The sequence below is a fragment of the Pteropus vampyrus genome, unplaced genomic scaffold (assembly GCF_000151845.1).
Source record: "Pteropus vampyrus isolate Shadow unplaced genomic scaffold, Pvam_2.0 Scaffold103, whole genome shotgun sequence".
NCBI lineage: Eukaryota > Metazoa > Chordata > Mammalia > Chiroptera > Pteropodidae > Pteropus > Pteropus vampyrus.
Genome location: NW_011888884.1, coordinates 293,437 through 308,671, shown reverse-complemented (window position 1 = coordinate 308,671; position 15,235 = coordinate 293,437). Strand labels below are relative to the sequence as shown.

Sequence of the window (15,235 nt, the reverse complement as noted above, 5' to 3'; positions counted from 1 at the left end):
TCTAACTCAGAAATGCAAAAGATAGAATTGACCAGATAAAAATGAGGACATCCCCTAACTACACAAGAAACACCTGTCAAGCCAGCCAAAGTAAGAGGCCTAAATGGCCCCAAGTGTTAATGAAGGTCAAAATTGATTACAGATACACACAAATTATTGCTGCAGATTTTATTACAAAATAGAATACAAAATGTAAAGTCCATACTTAAAATTTAAGTTATGAGGTGAAATATATAAAAATGTTTTATATATATATGAAAATTGGGAAGAGATAAGAAGGCAAGAAAAATAAAGGCATATTAAATTTGTTATTGTGCAGAGGGGTGAGATCGAAAGTTACTTATTCTTTGACTTTGGGAACCAGAAAAAATATAGGCTTATAAATGTATTTGAAACATAAAGGCAATCACTAATAAAACTGAAAACTAGACTTGGCTTTTCTACACAAGGCTATAGTAGCTTTTGTAACAAAGAAAGCTCAAGGGTAAGAATAAAGATCAAATATACTGGTTATAACAATAAATGTAAAAGTAATGTTTCCCTATCAGAAGTATGTTAAATCAATTAAATGTTGTTTACAAGCAAAAATATATTAAATAAAATGACACCAAAAGTTTAAAATCAGAAAGATGAGTGAAGCCATTTCAGACAAAGACAAAAAAAAGAAAAGAGGATTGGCAACATTAAAAACAGGAAAAAGGTAGACTATAGTCCCAAATGCATAGAGGGTTATTTTATATTAACACATAGTAGAGGCCTAACAGGAACCTTTATGTATTTAATATTATGTTAACACATAAAAATTGCTATAAAGAAATTGACAAAAACCTATTTGTAGAGAGAGACTAAAGGACAGCTCAAGTACAGAATCAGGACATAGAGGATGTGAATGATATTATTCTAGTAGCTGAATTAATAAATATATCTATACTTGTCACCTAGAGAAAATCATGCTCTTTTCAAGCATCAGGACACAGAAATCCTTAGTCAACAAGAAATAGAAACTGTACAAACCTCACTTAGTTACCCTGATGAATAAAACCAACAATTTATGCAAAAGTTACGTGTATACAATAAGGCAATATTAAGCCAAGTCATACTGAACCACTAGTATTCCCAGTGAAGTCAGATATTAACAAGAATTACTTTCCCTGAACTGTTTTAAATTTTTACAGTGATTTATATTAGCGCAAAACAGAATTTAAACTAGTTCCATTTTTAAAATATTGCTCCTTTTACATGAAAATTCCTCACCCCTGCTGATTATTTACTTATGATTATTTTAGTTATTGAAAATGGACTACTACACACCAAAAATGCCAACTAAGTTGGTCAACTTTTACTCTTAAATAATTTCATCGTTTAAAACAAATGATCCAATTTCAACTCAAGAAGTGAAAAACAGACCAAAGTCACCTTCCTCCTCCATTCTTACCCCCAATTTCACTAACTAATTCATCTTTCAAGCCTCAGTATAAATGCTATTTTCTCAGAGAAATCTTCCTCACTCCTCCCAGACAAAGTTAGTCTCCCTGTTACACTCTTCCAGGACACCCTGCTTGTCTCCCTAATTCCAGCCACACTTGGAGTTACTTGATTAGAGGCTGTCTCTTTCACCAGATTGTATAGCTCATGCAGTCAAGACATATTATTTACTATAATAAGCTCAGTAGATAGTAACTATATTTGAGTTCTACTATGTGCAAGGTATTATACTAAACATTGGGTAAACAGCAGTAAATAAATTTTTAAAAATTAATACTTTCCCTAATCTAAGAAGTCAAAAGAAAATAAATATGAAGAAAATATCAGGCAATGGAAAGGGTCACACAATTTAAAATATACTAATTAGAGAAGGCCTCACTAGATGGTGACGCTTGAATTAAGACATGAAAGCAAGTACATGGATACCTGGGAATAGATAACCCCAGGGAGAAGGGAAAGCTGATGGCAAAGTCCTAGAAACCAGTTTACTACTGTGTAGGTAAGTTCGTGGAGATTGCTTAGAGTAAGGATAGGACTCTGGGAACATCAGCACCTAAAGATGGACAGAGAAACACAGATCCTTTACTGAGGCAGAAAAGAAGCGAATGGAGATAGCGAGTGATTAATATGATACATATTAAATATTGTGACTCTTGAGTAGCCATTGGAAATTTAAAATGAAATAGATTTTAATGGCATGTGTATTTATGATACACAGCAGAATGCTATTAAATATTCAGCAAAATCAAATATTTTTACAACTGCAAGAAATTATCCCCCAGTGGAATAAGGAAGTATTCTTCAGTGGTAGAACTATGGATGAGTCTTCTGTACTTCCAAATTCTAAAATGAGCACATACTGCTTTTGCTATCAAACGGAAATGAGCATAATTTTAAAGAATCGTAATGGCCTGGAAGAAAAAAAGACTAAGAGCAGATTTATTTTTGTTTTATCTTACACTCAAGAAGACATGCCAATATAATTATCTGAACTGGAAATACATTTTTCATTGGCAAAGGTATTTTTTTAACCAGGCAAAGAGCATTTATACTATATCCTATTTTTACCTTAATTAGGTAATTAAAACTTCAATTTACTTGATCAGATTTAATAAAATCTCTGACAAATCTGTTGGAGTTTCTCAAAATCTGATCTTTAAGCTACTGGGGTTTTCAAATTTTTTCTGAGAAGTTTTTCGGCTTGTCTTGAACAGTAGAAATGACAGTGCCAGGACACTAACTGCCATTAGTCATGCAGTAAATTAAAACTATATTTGCAATTGCAATTCCTCTCAGCCCCCAAATCACCACCAGTCTTCCAATTATTTTCAGGATTTTTTTTTTTTCTTTTTTGCCTTTGCTGGAATGAATTGTTTTAGAGACTCGTCTTCACTCCAGAGAAACATCAAGCTGAAACTCCATGTCCTTTTTACCATTCAGAACCACCTCATCAAGAAAAGCCATAGCAGATGCTCGATGGATGTTTGATAACCTATAAAACTAACTTAATCACCTGCTAGAAAGAAAAATAATGTAAAGAAGCAAAATGCGTCTTGTCCATGTTAAAGCATCAAGTTTATCAATGGACAGAATTCTTTCACAGTATATTCATATATCACATCATCATGTTGTACATTTTAAATATCTTGCAACTTTATTTGTCGATTGTAATCAATAAACATGGGGGGGTGTAACAAAAATAATTTTTTTAAAAAACCACATATATATCACTCTATCCATTCTTCAGTTTATCACATAAATTTCACTAGTATAGTCATGTCTCACATAAATGACATTTCGGTCAACCACAGACTGTATATACAACGACGGTCCCATAAGATTATAATGGAGTTGGAAAAATTCCTATTGCCTAGTGACATCGTAGCTGACATAATATCGTAGCACAACGCATTACTCTCATGTTTATGGTGATGCTGATAACAATCCTACTGCACTGCCAGTCATATAAAAGTACAGCACATACAAGTATGTACAGCATGTAATACTTGATAATGCTAAAAAATGACTATATTATAGGTGTATGTATTTACTACACTATACTTTTTAGAGTATACTTTCTACTCATAAAAAAAGTTTGCTGTAAAACAGTACGCCGTGTTAACACTGGCAGCAGCCTCATTCATACATTTCATGCTTACTCTTGTGCTTGATTTTATCTCGCGTTGTTTTATAAATTTAGTATAGCCTAAGTGTACAGCGTTTATAAAGTCTACAGCAGGGTACAGTAATTTCTTTCACATTCACTCACCACTCACTCACTGACTTGGCCACAGCAACTTCCAGTCCTGCAAGCTCCATTTATAAGTGCCCTACACAGGTGTGCCATTTTTTTACCTTTTATACCTATTTTTTTTTTACTATATGTTTTCTACATTTAGAAGCACAAATACCATTGTGCTACAACTGCCTACAGTATTCAGTACAGTAACATAATATTCTAAGAGTGGTAGGCTATACTTTATAGCCTAAGTGTGTAGTAGGCTGTACCAGCTAGGCCCGTGTAAGTGCACTCTATGACATTTGCACAATGACGAAATTGCCTAATGATGCATTTATCAGAACATATCCCCATTGTTAAGTGGCACATGACTGTATTAACTTTGACATATGACAATTAACCCTGAGTACTGCTAAGCTGACTTTCCAGCTACCAGCTGAAAATCTCTGCCTACGTGCCTTGCTAGAACAATCCTACTCTCATGTCCCTTCTCCTGTTAATGACATCAACGTGCCCTTTTATTTCCCCAACAGCTTCCAGCACCCTCCAATTGGCCTTTCAAGACTAACCCAAAGCATTACCACCACTCTGCCACAGACTGTAACCTGTCCCTCACATGCAGCACTTGGGCCTTCCTTAATTATTCTTCTTGTGTGTGGAATGAGCTTCTTGGACAACTCGTCCTTTGAGGAAGGAATCCTACTGCAAACCTTTCCTCTACTCCAAAGCAGAGTTACTCTCTCCGCCCTCAGATATTCAGACGGTACCTTGTTTAAACACCGGTTTACAACATTTATCACTGTCTGCCTGATCTTACGCATGTGTATGCACGGCTCTCCATGTTTGAGTTACTTGAGAGCAAGGACCATACTTTCTTGGTGGTTGTTTTTCTTCTTCCTCTTTTTTAAATCTGTTATTTTAGTGTCCTTAGTCAAGCACAAGGTCTAAACCACTGCGGTGCTCAAAGATTTCAGCATCAAACTGTATTGACAGAGTGTCATATAAAGTCACTAGTGAATTTGAAAAAGTCAGTCATCCTGCCCCAGCCTTTGAAAATGTAAGTCTCTGTGTCTACAAAGAAAGTAAGGAAAGTTTTGTGGGACTACAATAAATACTGGGTATAGAATGAACACCTCATTTTCTTGACATGACAATAATCCCTCTCCCAACAAACTATAATCCAAGATGGCAAAGCAACCCCTGAACTAAAGGCAACTCTGTTTCAGCTGTATTACCTATCCCCTTAGTAAGAACATCCCCCTGCAACCCTATCCTCTGCTGCCTGCTGACTCCTAAGGGGGTCCTTGTTTAATACCCCCACAATGAAAACTGCCTATAATGAGTAACTCCAGCTACCTTCTCTGCTCCAGAAATGGTTGATAGGTGGGAAAAAAGGCATTCACGGAAGGCCTGGCAACAAAAGGTTTGCAGATGCCAAATACGTGCTCCAAAATGCCCCTCCTCCCTTCACCCGAGATCCAGATGAAGCAGAGTCCCTGTGGAAATAACATTCTCTGCAATGATATTTGTTGTCCTGGCAGTCACACAGCTGGAAGTAGTTTTCTTGTTCCCTGTTCATAACAGCCAGACATTCATATCTCTCTGACAAGAACTCTTAACTGAGTAATATCATGCTGCACCGATTCAAGAAGAGCCATGTAAGATCTTTGGACATGAAACTCTGACCCACGGTGGCGGCCTCAATAACAGCCTCTCTAAAACCAAAGAGAATGGAGGCAGGAGGGAGTGCGTGCACACACAGACACATACAAAGATGCACAGAGACATACACGCACGCAAAGATAAATATAAATATGGACATATTTAAACAGACACACACACACACATCCCACGCTCATATAAATACAAATAAACACTAACATTTTTGTAGGTTTCTATAAGCAAAGGGACAAGTATGGAAGGCTATGTAACAAATTGATGACGAAGGGGTTACATTAGATGAGTAAGGATGAAGTGGCAGAGGGTGATTATCACATTTATTTTACCTACATCTATATTTTTGAATCATTAGAAAACCATACATTTTCATAAATGAATGCAGCTACCTTTTTCTGGTTAGAACACTTTCTATTGTGTTCACATCCCTGAGTAACTTAAGCAAGTTAAGTAAAATGCATTAATGAAGCAAAGCACTGTGTGTGATAGGGTGACCTCAAAATAGGTCTGACTTCCCACGAACACTAGATTTGGATTATTCTAGGAAGCAAGTCATACAATGAATATAGAAATTCAAATATAAGTTGTGTCAAATTCAAAACTATCCAAAATGAGATGGAAGCAAGCCAGCATTACAGGTAAGACAATAGCTACGTCTGTCTCTAGACTTGACAACTAACAGGTAAATCTGGGCAAAACATTTCAAAATAAAAAAAAAAAAAAAAGATGAGAATACCAAGCTGTCTCCTTCTTCTTCACTTGTTTAAGCCGGAAAAGCTAAGTGACCTGGAAGTGCTGAGATGAGTTTGAAAAAAACATTCCTAAAGTTGAAGAAGAGTGCAACAAACATGCTCCGTATTTGAAGGGATTTCATAAGAACCTCTGTTGTCAACATAATATTGATGGAATGCGAGCTCGTTGAGAGAAGGGGCTTTACATGCCTTGTCTTCTACTGTTCCCCAGGACATGGTAGCTGCAACAAATATCTACTGAATATGAAATATTCAATTTTCTTTACCCCATCCCCATAACTCATTAATAATGAACAACAATGCTACTTTGAAATCACACTAATTTGCTGAAACAAATGCCAGGGAATTTAAATAAAATCACCAGCACCACCACCACGCCTCCCTTCACCCCATCCCCCTCGCCAAAAAAATCAAAAACAAAAATGTATCCTTCTAAGAAATAAACTATACTAACCTCGGGCTCCTTATACTTAATTAATTTAATTAATTGATTAAACATGCCAAACCCGAGTTCTCTTGCTGAAAATTAAACTGCTGGATCATTCATTCAAACTGTATTCAGAAGACAGTAGAAGGCAGCTGCCCTAATCTCCTTTAATTATGTCTCCTTGTATCCCAGCATCTTCAGATTCAAGGGCAATTAGAACACTTACCCAAATCAGCTCCACCCTCTACATGCAGCTGACAAGCTACACATTCTACCTGTGACAGAGGTATTGCTGGTGAGAGGAAACCCGGAGCTGCTAAGTGCTTCTCCCAAATGGATCCCACCAGAGTCTTTCTAACAGATAACTGGCCAGACCCCTTAGCTCCAGAGACTGGGGTGAAGAGGGGGAGACAGCAGGAGGAGCAGATGACCAGAAAGAAGATTCTTAAAGAAGTATTAGTCTACAGTATTGAGCAAGCTACTTCTATTGGAGGTTAAGAATTTTCAGGGTCGAGTCAGCCCTCGGTGCAGTACTCAGGATACGGATCTCTCCCCATCTCCCCTGTCATGCCCCCTGTCCTTTACCAGGGCACTGACTCCACTTCCAAACTAATAATAATTCTTTCTCTTTTATGCTACAAATATTCAACCTCTGTGGTTAAATACTATGTATAGCATAAACATGGTCAAGAATGCTGGTGGTCATTGGAAGCATGTTTAAATTAGCATTAACCAGCAGGCCCTACCCTAAGCAAAACAAAACAAAATGCTTTCTTGCTCAGCTCTGTGCCTGGAGAGTGATTTTAACCCACATGCTCAAAAGGCCTCAGAAGGTCTAGACATAACACAATAGCATCATTAATTTTTACTGAGTTAAATGTCTGAAAAGTACAAAGAGCAGCATCAAGTTGGAGGAAATATGGGAAGAGAAACCACATATTCACTTATTCTGAAACTTTATATAATCTGGATTAACTGGCAGCAATGCCCTAACTCATTAGCCATGAGTTACAATGGAATTTAACAGAATAAAAGTCCAGTCACCTCTCAATCATTTCACCCCTTACTATGCCCCAAAATGTTATTTCGTGTCTTCTTACATCTTGAGATTAACTAATACTTTCCCCCGCCCCATCCCTATGGAGCACAACTCCTTAAAATAACATCCAAGTTCCCCCGTAATTTACTACCTGGTATCTTTCCAGCCTTCATTACCACGGACTCCAATCGCATGTTCAGCCCCCAACATTCGCCTTTTAAAAGACGCATCATTTTCATCCTTCTATCCCTTCTGTGAAGTCTTCCCCTAAGTCAGAATTTAATTTTCCATTCCCCGGCACGCCACGGTTCTTCATGCCAGGCTGCCGCTCAGTTATCCAATCCAGCTGCTACATACTGCAGTTAGCTGCGTGCTTTCCCTCTTACTGGCTCTCTTTCCAGAGCCTCCTTTTCATCATCCTTATATCTGCCACTAGAGAAGGAATTCAGGAATTGCTTATTGCATTAAAATTTCCTCCTTTTCCCTCAACTCTAAGACATCCGTAACGGCTCTCCATTAAAGAGCGAAACAATTACACAATAGGGACTTGTGGGGCAACACGACGGGTAAAAATAAGAGACTGATCAGGAGTATGATGCTGAGTTAACCGGGCCAGAGCAGACTTTCAGGCTTTAAACCGAGAACGTATGTTCAAGTTTTTATTATATCGCAGTCCACTTTTAAAATAAATCATGTTCCTCAAGTGTGTATATTGGTACCAGAAAAAATAGAGAAAAGAAAGACAGGTTGCACATCAAGCACAGACATTAAAATCTTGACCTCAAACTAAATTTCAAAAGTCTTATTTACTGAATACTTGGAGCTTCCCAGTGAAAATGGAGTGTATTCTGCCCAGACTGCAACTTTCCTTACTATTTGAAATAAGATTTCTGGCCCTAAAAATTACTATCGTACTGAATACCATCATGTATTAAAAAGACTTAGCAAGTAAGAGTTTTACTTTCTTTCAATTTTCCAGTAGGTCTAACAGAACAGATTCCGTAAAATCTTGAAAATTACGGTATAATTTTTTAAATCAGATTACCCTTTGGAAAAAATTAACTTCAAATTGAAATAGAAGTTTCAAAATGCAAGTTGTTGAAAGGGCTCCCACATTCTCACTTCTGTTCTTTCCCCCCATCATTCACGGGGATACTGAGATCCAGGCTGAGGGCCCACAGCACAGGGCAGCTGCTGACTCCATAAGACAGGATGCAAATATGGAAGGAGTACAGGTCAGCTGTAGAGATCACCTTCATTCCTTCAATTTTACAGCTTATTAGGTTTACACATTTTAAATAATAAAGGTAATGGGAGATGGACCCGAGGGTGTGGGGAGTATTACTAATACCCTGGTGGAGGAAGAAAGAAAAAGAGAAAAATCGACTCCCAGCTCAAGGCTCTTCCCCCTCCAGGCATCGCCTACTGCTGGTTTCCTTTCACCTTCTTGGCCTTCTTGTCCTCTCACTTCCCTCCTGGACTAACCCTTCACACTTCCCTTTAACCCTTTCCTACTGTTTTAACATGGGATAACCACCCAACAGTTTCCAGTTACTTGGAGAGTGGGAAGAACTGCGAAGATCATCAAACCCCTCCATTTTCCAGAAGAGGACAAGACGGAAACTAACGAGCTGACCTGACTGGCTAAGGTCGCACCGCTAGGGGACGCGGCGTGCGTTCCGGCTCGGATTATGACAACCCAGTCTTCCTGCATGGCACCTTGGCCCGTGCCTTCCAGCTACACACTACTTTCTCATGCTTCTCGGCTTCTTTATCCTCAAATTAAAAAGTTATCAAGAAAAATGCAGCCTTAACATATTTATAATGCTAGTTGTTATTAACAATTTTGTATTGTTATACTCACTCCTACCCCAATTTGGAGAATCAGGGGCTGAAACAACTGGACGTGTGTGTGTGTGTGTGTGTGTGTGTGTGTGTGTGTGTGTGTGTGTGTGTGTTGCAATTTAGTTGTTCCAAACAGCCAGAACTTCAGTACACACCCTTTTTCCTTGGGGCTTACTCTTCTATTTGACAGGGGAAAATATCTCTTTCCGAGAATTTAGCAGTTTCCCAGTGCAGTCTCCCTTTAACCAGAATTGCAGGGTTTGATGCACAGACTTCTCACTTCACAGTTATACTTAAGCCCAGCAAACGACACTTATGCAAATTGGTGAAAAACAGACTGTTAGAGCCTGAAGGAATAGAGGATTTTGCTCTAATAGCTGCAGTTACATGTTTTCAACATTACGTTTGCAAATACGTATCTACTTCAATGGGAAACAACGCATTCATAGTGAAACTTCAACAAGTGAGCACTCGCTGGAAATCCACATTTACGAAGAATCCATAGATTTCAACAAAAAGGACATGAAAGAAAGAAGAGCAGACGTAGTAGCAAAGAGCAACAATCCCGGGCCCCAGACCGAAGGCAACAAGTCCAGGATGCCGTCATTCTTACACATCAAAGGCCAAATGGCACGGGAGGAAAAAGGAGAGAGAGAGAATAAATTTCACATCCATTCAATACAAACTAATCCTACACAAACCAAACAAGCCCGTTGATTTCAAAACCACCAACTCAAAGCCAGGTCCCTCCCTTGCCTTAGATTTTCCAGTTACTTGCTAAGCGTGTTTGTTAAGCGTCTGGACAGAAACTTAAGTTTAAACTCCTGAGACCGGGAGAAACTACTGAGTCGTCAGTGAGAAGCAACTGGTCCCAGAGCTCCGCGCTGCGGGGCCAGGGACCCCCAGCGGTCCACGTCCACCCGGACGCGGCTTTGGGGGAATTTTGAGCGCCCCCGGCAAGCCTTCCCGTGCTCCCACCCAGTCCCAGGTAACCTGAGGCCACCTACGTGTCACTTGGGCGGACCCCGGGACGCACTGACCTGGCTGGGGGAGAGGAGGGCCGGTGGCCCGGCTGCGGCAACTTCTCTCCCGGGGCTCGGTCAACTGGTTGGTTTGGGAGGCCAGGACAGCCTCGCCTCCTGCAGGCCGGCTCGCATGCACGCACGCACACACACCCACCCACACCCGACACCAGCGAGCGCGCGCGCACACCCACACTCACCCACACTCGCACAGCCACAAAGCCCGTCTGGCGCGGGACAGTGCGACCCCAACGCGCCGCTTAGCTACGGAGGCCACAGTGCGGTCACAGGCTCCGCGCCCAGGGGGCGCCGTCACCCCACCCCGCCCGCCCCTTTACCTGCGCCGGCCGCAGCCGCCTGGAGCCCAGCTCCCGCCGCCCCGCGGCTGGCCTCCAGCTAGGCGGTCAGTCCCCCGCGGCCTCCGCCCGGCGGTCAGCCGACCCCGGCTCTTCGCCCTCCCCTCAGCCGGAGCCCGGAGCGGGGCTGCCCCCTGTGCCCACCCCGCCAGGATCCCGCGCACGGCCGGGAGGCCGGGGAGGGCTCCGCGGCGGCGGGGCCCAGGCCGCCCAAGATCTAGGCAGCGCTCTGCAGGGAGACAGCGGGACACAGCTCTGAGAGCGTCAACTGCGGCTCTGCCCCAAATGCTCCAGCTTTGGCGCGCCGGCAGGGGCGTCAGGACAGGGGGCGCCGAGGGAGGGCCAAAGTAGCAAGGCGGACGCCAGCCTCCTTCTTCCTCCGCCTTCTTTCTTTTCCTGCTTGCTCCACGTAGCACAAGTCAACAACTCCCGCACCCCCAGACTCCCACCCCCTAGCTCATTCTCTTACCTGGTGTGACACCCCTAGAATTCCTACCCTTTGCGCTTCCCCTCCCCCATTCATTTGCCGAACTTCCCGCCCCGGCTGCCTAAGCCTCCCATTCATTATCTTACCAACCTCCCCCCCACACCCCCCACTGCCCCTGATCAGACACACCCGAGGCGGGAGCCCCGCGGCTGCCTGCTCGGAATCCCTACCCCCTCCCTCCAGTGCTCACCTCAGCATCCGACAGCTGGCAGCGGGGTTCGGGTGGGTTCCCCCACACGTTGCATTTTCTTTTTGTGGCTCTTCTCTTCCCACTTGAAAAGCTCTGGGAAACATCGCGGGGTCCGCAAAACCCCTGAAGTATATGGCCTCTCGTAGTTCCGTTTCTAAACTTTCCAGAAGGCGCAAAGTTTCTCCCAGTGCAGCGTTTAAGTGGAGGTTGCAAAGCAGGAAGAATCGACTTCGCTGCTGGAAAGGTGCACACGTTTCTATTTAGGAGTTTTCGATTCACTGGGTCTGCAGACCAAAGCAAGTGTGACTGTGTGTGCTCCCTTAGTTCTCTATATCCATAATTGTAAATTTCTCTTCCGCTTTCCCAGTGAAACTTCGCAAGTGCAAACTATCAAGTTTAGAAGAGTAATTAAGGGCGGGGAATGCGCACCTGGAGGTGTGGGCGGGAGCGGCGCGGGACTCAGGCCTGGGGATCGTTCTCGGGAAAGTGCAGCCACAGAGATTCGATCAGATCTCGTAACAACGCCCAGTCAGTCAATCGGGGGCTCTCCAGCCGTGCCACCAGCCACCCACCACTTCCCACTTCTGGCTTCCCAGGATTTCCGGAGGGTTGGCAAATTCTCTGCCTCTCGTTCCACTGCTAAAGCCGCCACACATCAAAAATAGCTGCTTGAGAATAAAAAAAGTTTGGTGAACTCTCGTCTGAAATGTCATCTAGGAGGCCACGACAGCCGTATGACAGAAGACTGGGCAGAACTGCTACGACTGCATCTAAGAAAGAAATGCAGCACAGAGAGGCAGGGCTGCATTGATGGTGGTCACTCAGTAACCTTGGTCTTCGCAGAAAGGTCACTATAAACCACAGTGGGCGGGACGGGAAACCTTGGAGGAGGTGGAAAATCCAGGCTTCCGGGGAGTATGCTTCGAGGGGAACATGATCACCTCCTTCCAGGGACTGCTGAGAACCCTTGACTGGTTCGCCTTGTGGTTTTCACAGGATGCTCAAGGCTAAGCTCTGGCTCCTGGTCAATTACTATCTGAAGCTGTTTCCTTTTTAAAACAATCTATCAATTCTCCTTTTTAAAAAAAAAAAATAATAATCAACTTTAAATGACTCTGCTTTCTCTCTTTTCCTACCAATTTGTGATTTAGTTTACAATAATCCACTTAAAATGCGAAAAAATAGAAATTTTAATACATGCACTACTAATATATTCATATAAAACATGCAGAAACGCACATAAATAGTCTTATCTCACAAATAATGAGTTGATCTTAAACTCTAAAAAAATATATCGGGACAAAGAAAAATGTACACTATAAAATCTAAGTATAATAAAAACTACACATTGGTAAGAAAAGAATATACTGAAAGAGACTTTTGTTTCAACAATAGCTCTACACAGAAAAATCTCTCAGCTGATTTTCCTGTCTCCTCCTTGCTACACATTTTTTTTATTTACTGTTAAGTTTCTCAATACCAAAACTTCTACATCTAGTGAAAAGAATATTTAAAAATTTTTATTTTAAAGAAATTATATTAATTATATCAATATTATTAAATAATTATTTAATTAACTTAATAACTAACTATTTCAATGTTTAGTTCTTCCTCATAAATCAAAGGTAAAGTGAAAATGAGTTTTTTGTCTACTAGTCAGTCAGCTTGGATATTTTTCAACATAGTGATTTTATCTCTTACTGTCTTAAGAAATATGGCTGCTTCTGCTTTGACTATATATTATTAACTGCCTTAACTACTCTGTGCTCCTTTCTAACATCAAATAAGGAGTTCTATCCACACAAGACATGAGTATTAAGGAGTTCTAAGTTACTTGCTGTAAAACATTTTATGTCCTCTTTATTTGCTCTACCATGGCCTAAAATGGAATGGAGAACAACAAACAAGGTCAGCCTGGACAGACCTGTCTTCTGGAAGTGCAGACCTGTCTGGATGTAAGCGCTCTACAGCTAGCTTTAGGCCAATAACTTTAAAATCAGATTCTGTTCAGCACATAGATTAATCCATCAAAACTAGTACTGTGTTCCAAATGAGCCAGTTCTGTCATCTGTGAAATGGGATGATAATACAAGTACAGTCTGTTTTATTGGGTTCCAAGTTGTCTTTATCAAACTAAGATATTTGAGCAGGCTTGTTAAAACACTAAAGTGGATGTTGTTTCAACAGAGATGAGGGAGGGATACCTTGATATACTTTCTTTAATGCTTTTATCTGTCTGTGGCCCTCCTGCCATTCAGTTACTCCCTTTCATGGATAGGCACTCTAATAGTTTCTGTCCTACTGTCCTCCCTTATCCTCTGCCAAGCAATGTCTCTCTACATTTGTTTCTTCAAATGACTTCAGCAGCACCAAATATTCAGACAGCTGGTGTCAAATGTGAGAAAAAATATTTTCAGCAAAATGAAGAGAATTTTAATGAGGGATATTTCAAGTCGAGTTTACATTAATAATTTAAGGATAACGTAGACCTTGTCAGATTATTGACGTTACCTAGTAATCTGAGGACTATAATTTGTGAAGCATTTAGGATTGAAAAATTGGTTGTCAATACTTTGGGCTCTGTTTGTTCAGAAAGGTTTGCAGGTCATGCCAGTTCTCCCTTCCTCCCCATGCTCCCTTCCATCTGGCAAAAAGCCTTTGAAATTTTCTACTAGAGAGTAATCAAAACTATCAGCAAAAGGATCTGTTGGAAACTTTCCCTACAGTCTAATTATGTAGAGACTGATTCAAAGAATATATTCTTGTGAAACAATACCCTGAGAGAATTCAGCCTGCTAAGGAAAGTTTTTCAGATGTCCCCAGGCAGAGGTGTCTCCTTTTCAAAATGGAATATTTGTGCCTCTCCAGTGTTTTTCCTCTTAGCTAGAAAGAAAACATTCTTCTTAGGAAACCTATTTTAAAAGGCCAGTGGCAGAGGTGAGTGAGGCAGCCCAGTTTAGTAAACAAACAAACAAAAAAACAAAAAACAATGACACTCTTCAGGGTAGAAGTGGCGTAAAGAGACTCCAGGAATGGGTGTTTTGGGGATTGTGTGTGCAGCAGCCTTGTATGAGGACTAGACTACAACGAAATGAAACCCGTAAAGAGAGTGACTCTGTGCTCACCTTTTCTGACAGCATGTTTCTGCATGAATAATCGGTAATGTCTGAGGTGGATCAAGGACAAGCAAATCCTGCAGTCTCCCTTCACCCAAATAAGAAGGCTTCACTCTAAAACAAAGGGAGGGAGGAAAAAAGAAAATGAAGAACAAATGAGGCCTCAAGTCAGTAGAAGGAAAGAAATAATCAAAATTGGAGCAGAAATAAATGAAATTGAAAACAAACACCAACAACAACAAAAACAATGGAAAAAATAAATACAACAAAGAGCTGGTTCTTTGAGAAGGTTAATAAAATTGACGAAGACCCTGGCTAGACTCACTAAAGAAAACAGAGAAAGGACACAAATAAACAAAATCAGGGATGAAAGAGGGGAAATTATGACTGACATCGCAGAAATACAAAGGATCATGCAAGAATACTATGACAAAGTATATAAGAACAAACTTAATAACCTGGAAGAAATGGACCAGTACTTAGAATACAACCTTCCTAGACTAAATCAAGAATATCTGGAAAATCTAAATAGACCAATTAGCAGTATGGAAATTGAAACAATCATCAAAAAACACCAAAAAGTAAAAATCCAAGACCAGA

General features: G+C 41.0%; 1 protein-coding gene across 4 annotated transcripts in view; it reads right to left on the bottom strand.

The window, feature by feature from the left end:
• The window catches only part of LPAR1 (lysophosphatidic acid receptor 1), a 130,211-nt gene extending 117,856 nt beyond the window's left edge, over positions 1 to 12,355 (bottom strand). Inside the window, exon 1 of one of the 4 annotated variants that reach the window (XM_011364924.2) lies at positions 11,520 to 12,355. The gene's annotated coding sequence lies outside the window, so the exon portion shown is untranslated. Of the gene's footprint in view, positions 1 to 10,504; positions 10,777 to 10,824; positions 11,142 to 11,519 lie in introns of those variants that run through there. The other 3 variants (XM_011364925.2, XM_011364926.2, XM_011364923.2) reach the window with 3 other exon arrangements.
• Between the last annotated feature and the right edge of the window lie 2,880 nt (positions 12,356 to 15,235).